This window comes from Larus michahellis, chromosome W (genome assembly GCF_964199755.1).
Source record: "Larus michahellis chromosome W, bLarMic1.1, whole genome shotgun sequence".
Taxonomy (NCBI): domain Eukaryota; kingdom Metazoa; phylum Chordata; class Aves; order Charadriiformes; family Laridae; genus Larus; species Larus michahellis.
The window spans coordinates 22,207,065-22,214,800 of NC_133929.1; positions in this window are offsets into that span (position 1 = coordinate 22,207,065).

Consider the following 7,736-nt stretch of genomic DNA (forward strand, 5'->3'; position numbering starts at 1 on the left):
AATTCTGTATGAATATGCAATCCTGCACATAATGGACACTGTGACAAACTTAGCAAAAAAAGCAGCTTACCAAAAGTCCAAGGATTAGTTTGGAAATTACTTCAAAAATGAATCTGGCATATCTACATATTTCAGTTCTGTTCAAAATCAGAGACAAAACTGGAAGCTGTTTACATCCATCTCTCACTTTAGTGTGAGATTTAGTGTGTTAGGATCTTCATCTACAAGGTAAAAGAGGCTTTGCAATTAAAACTGTAAACTTTGCATACTAAAGTGGCAAGTTGCTCACAGTCTATGCAGTATATTTGACACATGCAAAATATTTGACACAAATTTTCAGGCTTTAGCTTGCTGCTTTGAAAACTAACTTGATAGATAAAGGTCAAACAAATAGCTGATTAATTGTTCTGAATAAATCCAGATGCTTCCAGTTAATTTTGAATAGTTGACCTTAAGAGCATAGTTCTTGATTCCGGTACCAGTCCAAGAGCTGAACCTAGGGTTTGCCTTTGATTCATTCTTCAGCCTGTGAGCTGTGCCTTGGAAATGTCGCTGTGCCTTGAAGCCTTGCTGTAAAAAGTTTGTTGCCCCTCTGTTTCCTTCCATGGCGGGTTTAACAAAGCAAGTGATCCTGGAAGATGACAGGAAAAGCATAATCTGTGCACCAGGCAAAAGAAATTCTGCATCTCGGTATCCCTGCAGTCACATGGCAGGACAATACAGGATTAAGTAACTGCAATGTCATGTTAACCCTCCTTTATTTAGATGAGCTTTCTTTAATGCCTTGAGCATTCTCAAAATTTTGCCAGACGCATGGTGTTCCTAAGCAGACAGATGAAGAAAGTCATTAAAACCTCTATATCATCCTTTATATCATCCATCCCCCAACCTGACCTTTATCTCCCATAACCCTGCTCAAGTGATAACTACCAGTGGCAGTCATAATGAGCGCGTCTGGTTGTGATGGCTGTATCCGACTCAAAAGTGGATTTGGGGGAGACAAATAACACAGTAGCCAAGGGCTAACTTGAGCAATGTGCTCACCTAACCACAGTACTGGGTACTGTGGTCAATATGCAACAGATATAAGTCAGTCATCTTACCCCCATAAATAGTGAACAGTCCAAGAGCCCTTTGAGCTCTCCTGAATGAGGTAGAGTTCCCTTTTCAGCCCCTCTGCTGTCTAGCCTGAGGAGAGCAGGATTTTGGAGGTATTTCCTTAGGGTAGGGGTTTAGCTCAATTTGTTTGACTTCCCTTGAAGAACAAGCTTGTCTCCTTAGTACATTATACGCACTGTGAGTCAGCTGTGAAAATGAACTGAATTTAAAGTAGTGGGGTTTTTTTAACTCATTTGTAAGAAAATATTGATCCTTCTTTTTTACCATAGCTTTGAAAGTTCAGTTATTGCAAGAAAATGCCAACAACCTAGTATATCCCTATGTTTAGGCGGCCTACCTTTTATAAAAGATGAGAGCCCAGCAGAACAGTCCACAAGACCTGTATGTACCACAGACCAAACAGAGCACAAAAGGTCTCCTGTGCAGCCACACACCATGTTCACTGACACAGGGAAAGTAATAGCTTCACTTTTGTACTTTGCCGCGATTGAGAGACGGGACGCTGCTTGATGCAAGCAAGATGTCGGTTTATTAGAGGCGTCGGAAAGCTTTTATACAGCTACTTAACAGTTACATAAATTACACAAATTCTACCATTTCTAATTGGCTTAGCTCTAAATGTTTCATTACAATAATCCCTCCTACCTGCGGTTTCGCTACATGCTAGAAGCTACAGTTTTGGAATGTGCTAAAAGCTACAGTGATAACTTGTTGCCTACTCCCTACTTCTTCAAGGTTATTTATCTCAGACCTGCAAGGCCAGTTGTTCCCTGGCTCCTCAGATTTATTTGTCTCAGGTCTGCAAGGTCGGCATACCCTCAAATTTCTTGCATACTTGTACTTTTCTGCTAGCCGCCCCCAACATCTCCCCCTTTTTTGTTTCTTTAAAGGCAGAACTGAGGCACGGGTTTAAAAGTCATCATTCTCAGTGAGCTGGACAGAACTAACACTAGCGTAAATCTTCGGGATATCGCCGTTTTGAATAAACCATGTATGTCGAACAATTTTAGTCACCATAGACCTGACACAGGAAAGAGCGCAGCTTAGAATCAAAAGGCCTACCAATATAATAACTAATATGAGTACAGCAGATTGTACCAGGCTCCTAAGCCAGCCCTTTAGCCCAAACCAATCACCCAAAGTACCCAATCCGAAGAAGTCCGTATCAGATTGCACCTTTTGTGAATGCGCAAGGAGTTGTGTAATTTGCTTATGTATCGAAGAAGAGTGGTCCTCCAAGTCCATGCAGCACATTCCGTCAAAATCCTCACAGCCATGTCCATGGGCTAGTAGCAAGAAGTCAATAGCGGCTCTGTTTTGCAGGACTGCATGTTGTACCGTGGATAAGTCTTCAGCCATATCAGATAGTATGCGGCTGGTAGCATTTGCTTGCTTAACAACCCAACAGGCAATTGCATCTAAGTTTCTGTGGGCTCTCGCTGCTGCCACCCCAGGGGTAAATAGCGAGGCGAAAAAAACCTCCCAGCGATTCCATAGCTTAACATATCGTCACAGGTATTATCTAATGCTTGTATTGTGTCACGAGTAAAACGTAACCGCTGTTTTGGGCTTGGGTGATAGTGAGGAGTGCCAAGACTAAGCTGTCCAATAGTACACGGGCCTCCTCTAGGGTTAGAAGGGATCCCAGACCAAGCTCTATTTCCGCAAATAAAAAAGAACCCCAAGGGGAGCCGCCTAGGGAGCATGGTACCGGGGGCTGAGTGAGTGGCGTTTCGAGCAATGCTCAAACACCATTGTTGTTGCCAGAGGGTAGCATTACCAATAGGTGAGATGACGGTCGGTGGAGAATCCTTTACTAAGCGCCCCTCTTTTCGGGCCCCTGACCATGACCTAAGGCCAATAAACAAACAATGAGAAGCATTAAGAGAATCTACTAAGTCAATTTCCTGCGGCTCGGGCCCTATTGGTAATTTATCATCCCAATTATCGTATTTTTCAAAAAGGTCCTTAAGATTTTTCCATGAAAAAGGAAGCCTTCCAGAAATATTGTACTGCTTCCGTAAGGTTGTCATAGAGTTATTAAACAGTAAAAAGGTTGAGTTATTCAGTGGTACCCCTACTAAGCAGGTGGTGAAGGGCGAGCTGGGTGTAGCAAGACTGGCACAAAAGCTAGTTGTATTGAGCGACCTGGACAGAGTAACCCAGACATTTTGACGGGGGTCAAAAAGGTGAGGGTGGTACCCTGGCAAAGGATTGGCATGTGTCCAGGCTGCACATATACAAAAAAGTGTTAACAGGATCATAATGTTTGACGGACTCTTCCCCCCACCCCCCCCTTTTTTTTTTTTTTTTTTTTGCAATGCTAAATTCTTACAATGCTAACTTCATATATTAGGCAACTGTCACACCATCTATTGGCCAATGTTAACCATCGCTACCATCTCTTACCACAGCGATAGCAGTCACATAAAACCTAAGGGTCACAATTACCACAGGCGACGCAATGAATATGTTCTACTGGAGTCTCTGCACTATTGTCCATAAAAGCACTGCATCAGTCCTCCGAATGTTCTCCGGTATGCTGTTCAGGGGAATGATCTAGCTGTGGATTGGTGTTGTGGCCATCCGACTGTGGTAGGGGTTCACGGAAAGGTCGCACGCTCTTCGCTGGGATCCACCTGGGGCCTCGTTCTGTGGAAACACAAGCATAGCCTCTGCCCCATGTGACAAGGGGGTATGGCCCCAAGACCTTACCTGTCTCAGGGTCGCGGATCAGGACTGGAGCTTTTACGCTGGCTTCGAAAGAAGTGTTTGTGTTAAAGTGGCGAACGATCGGAGGGTTGTTATCTATTAAAGAACAATTTAAAAAGTTAAAAACATACAGGGCTTTCTGTAGACGTTCTTCAGGGGTGGCGGTCCCTACTCCCCCTTTCTGTTGTTGTAACAAGCGCTTTAAAGACTGATGAGAGCGTTCAATCAGGGACTGGCCCGTAGGGGAATGCGGGATCCCAGTGATGTGAGTGATCCCCCAAGAGATAAAAAAGGTTTTAAGTGCAGCCGAGATATAAGCAGGGCCATTGTCTGTTTTGATTTGTGCAGGGATGCCTAAGGTAGCAAAAGCACGCAGCAGATGCCTGCGAACATCTTTCGCCGCCTCCCCCACATGGCAGGAGGCAAATAGAGCGCCTGAAAAGGTGTCAATAGAGGAATGGACGTATTTTAATCTCCCAAATTCTGGATAGTGTGTGACATCCGTCTGCCATAATTGCAGGCTTTGTAAGCCTCTGGGATTAACCCCACCTGGTGCCGTAGGAAAAGAATGTTTTTGACAATCAGGGCAGACAGCGATAATGTTCGCCGCTTGCTGAGAAGTGAGGCCAAACTGACGTTTGAGGCCCCCTGCATTCTGATGGAAAAAGGAATGACTAAGCTTAGCTTGTGCAATACGGTCAGGTAAAACGTGTACTGGCAGAGTGAGCATATCGGCCCGTCGATTGCCTTCTGCAATAAACCCAGGTAAAGAGGTGTGCGATCTAACATGTAAAACAAAATAGGGATGTGTTCGAGAAGTTAAAAGGAAAACAAGTTCCTGCAACAAAGCAAACAAATCAGCATGCGAAGTATGACGCAGCACCGAGGCCTCTGCCCGTTCGACGACGCCTGCAACATAAGCAGAATCAGTAATAAGATTCAGTGGTGTAGACCACTTACGAAAAGCTCGAACAACAGCGGCAAGCTCTACGATTTGAGGGGACCCGGAGACTGTCTCAACGTCCGACTCCCATTGTTGAGAGCGGTCATCCCACCAGACAATCACCGACTTGTGTGTTTTTCCAGACCCATCGGTGAACACAGTAAGGCCTTGGAGGGGCTGGTGACATCTCTTTGGTATGGATATTAAGTTAAAATGAGCATGTAGAAGCTTGTGGGACGGAGGATGTGAGGTTAGTTGACCCGTATAATCTGTTAAGGCAAACACGAAAGCATCAGACTGTTGGAATAACCATTGTAGGTACATATTAGTTACAGGTAAACAGATAGAAGCAAAGTCCATCCCTGACAGGGCAAGCAAGCGCTGCCGTGCTTTAATTATCAAGGAAGCAAACATTTCATGTTGTGTCCAAATTGTTTTAGTGGGCTGGTTGGGTAAAAAGACCCACTCAATGATTAATAAGGGATCAGGATTGTTAGGGTCCCATTGAAAAATCAAAGCATATGGCTGACGTGCAGGGTTCAAAATAATTAAATTGAAGGGCAATTCAGGCGCACAGCGGTGTGCTTGCCGTAAGGCGATGGCTTCCGCTACTTTTTGTAATGAGGCAGCGGCTTCAGGACCAAGTCGACGAGGGGAGCGTAAATCGGAATCTCCCTTGAGGAGTTCAAACAAAGGGCTTAAGTCTGAATTGGAGATTCCTAGCAAGGGTCGGACCCAAGTAATGGTCCCTAATAATTTTTGAACATCGTGCAAATTTTTAATGTCCGCCTGTATATGCACAGGTTGGGGAACTATCGTCTGGGTCCTGATGCGCCAACCCAAGTAGGTCCAAGGGGGCATTTTCTGGACCTTTTCAGGCGCAATACAGAGGCCTGCCGAATTGACAGCGGCCGTGACAAGGGCTACGGCCTTTTCCATGAGCTCAAGGTGAGGCGCAGCCATCAAGATATCATCCATATAATGATATAACAGAACTTGAGGCAACGCAACCCTGACAGGGCTAAGTACCTTAGCGACATACCATTGACAAATTGTCGGGCTATTTTTCATTCCCTGTGGCAGTACAACCCACTGATATCGTTGCACAGGGGCTTGCATATTGACACTTGGGACTGAAAAAGCAAATTTGGCAGCGTCATCAGGGTGTAGTGGAATGTTAAAAAAGCAATCCTTAAGGTCAATAACGGTGAGATGCCAATTGCGGGGGATCATAGTTGGAGAAGGGAGCCCTGGCTGCAGAGCTCCCATATCTACCATAGCATCATTGATTTTTCTGAGATCATGGAGCAGGCGCCACTTGCCAGATTGCTTCTTAATAACAAAGACAGGTGAATTCCAAGGACTAGTAGTAGGTACTATCTGTCCTTTTGCTAATTGTTCCGTAACCAGTTCTTGGAGAGCGCGAAGCTTTTCGAGTGGTAGGGGCCATTGATCTACCCAAATGGGTGTCTGAGTTTTCCAAGTCAGTTTCAGGGTGTCGCGCACCTCAATGGCCCCCCCTAAAAATGCGACTGAATGGAAGTTCCCCATTGTGATAGCACATCACGTCCCCATAAGACCATAGGGACAGGTAGCACAAAAGGCTTGACGGAAGCCACTCGTCCTTCTGGGCCTTTGATTTGGATCAATTCCGAGGATTGGTGGCTTCTACCAACTCCTCCGATTCCGGCTAACGCCTGAGGCACAGCTGCCAAAGGCCATTGTGGAGGCCACTTCGCCTGTGAAATTACGGTAACATCGGCCCCGGTGTCAATAATCCCATTTAGGATTACTTGCTGAGTGCCGTGAATAAGAGTACATTGACAAAGTGGTCGCTTCTGGGAAATGGACTGTACCCAGAGAATCTGTGGATCCCCAGTAGATCCAAAACCTCCTTGTCTTTGCTGCGGAGGTGGGTGAGGCGAAAGAGAGCTTGCGTTCTGCGGGATCAGTAGTAATTGTGCAATGCGGCTTCCTTTGGGTACTGTGCAAGGGGGAAATGGGGTCCAGGCCATGATTTTAATTTCCCCAACGGTATCCGCATCTATTACTCCAGGCAATACAAAAAGTCCAGCTAAGGTAACCGATGATCTCCCTAATAGTAGCCCTTGTGTTTTCGGGGATAAAGGACCTGAAACATTAGTTGCTAATAAATGAACAGAGGAATCAAGTAACGTTACTGCGTGTGAGGTTGCCAGGTCCAATCCGGCGCTACCGGCTGTTGCTGGGCGAAGACTTGTGGCGAGGTCACACCCATCTGCATGGCTCGATCCACCGGCGACGATACTTGTGTCTGTGCGCGTCGCTGCCCCGCGCTCCGCAAGCGGTTTCCCTGTATCGGCTGCCCTTGAAAATTATACTTAGAACGACATTGATTAGCATAATGACGCCCCTTCCTGCATCGGGGACAGATCCCAGGGGCTTGAGCTTTAGCCCCCCATTAGAAGCGAGACAATTTCGTTTGATATGGCCTGGTTTACCACAAACGTAACAATTTCCTCCCCCAGACATGCCTCTCATAGCTGCGAAAGCAGCTGCCATCGCTTCAAAGTTATGGTCCACAGTACCGATACGATTACAAGCCTCTACCATTTCAACCAAAGTCGGAGCTGGGTTAGGGAGAGATTTAAGTAATTTTTTACAGTCGGCGTTAGCATTTTCAACTGCTAATTTTAATAGCAAAATTTCTCGAGCTTCGGTATTATCTATTTGGCGTTCTAAAGCTTGCTTAAGTCTATCAATGAATTGCATGTACGGCTCCCGAGGTTCCTGCGTAATAGAGGTGAATGCCTTTTGAGGTTTACTGGAATCGGGTATTTTAAGTAAGGCCTTTTTTGCTTCTTCGCAGATCGCTTCCAGGGCCTCTCGTGGGCAATCTCGAGCCTGTGCCGCTGGATTAGAGTGCTGACCCGTACCCATAAGGTGCTCCATGGTCAGTGCGGCAAGAGCAGCATTATTATGA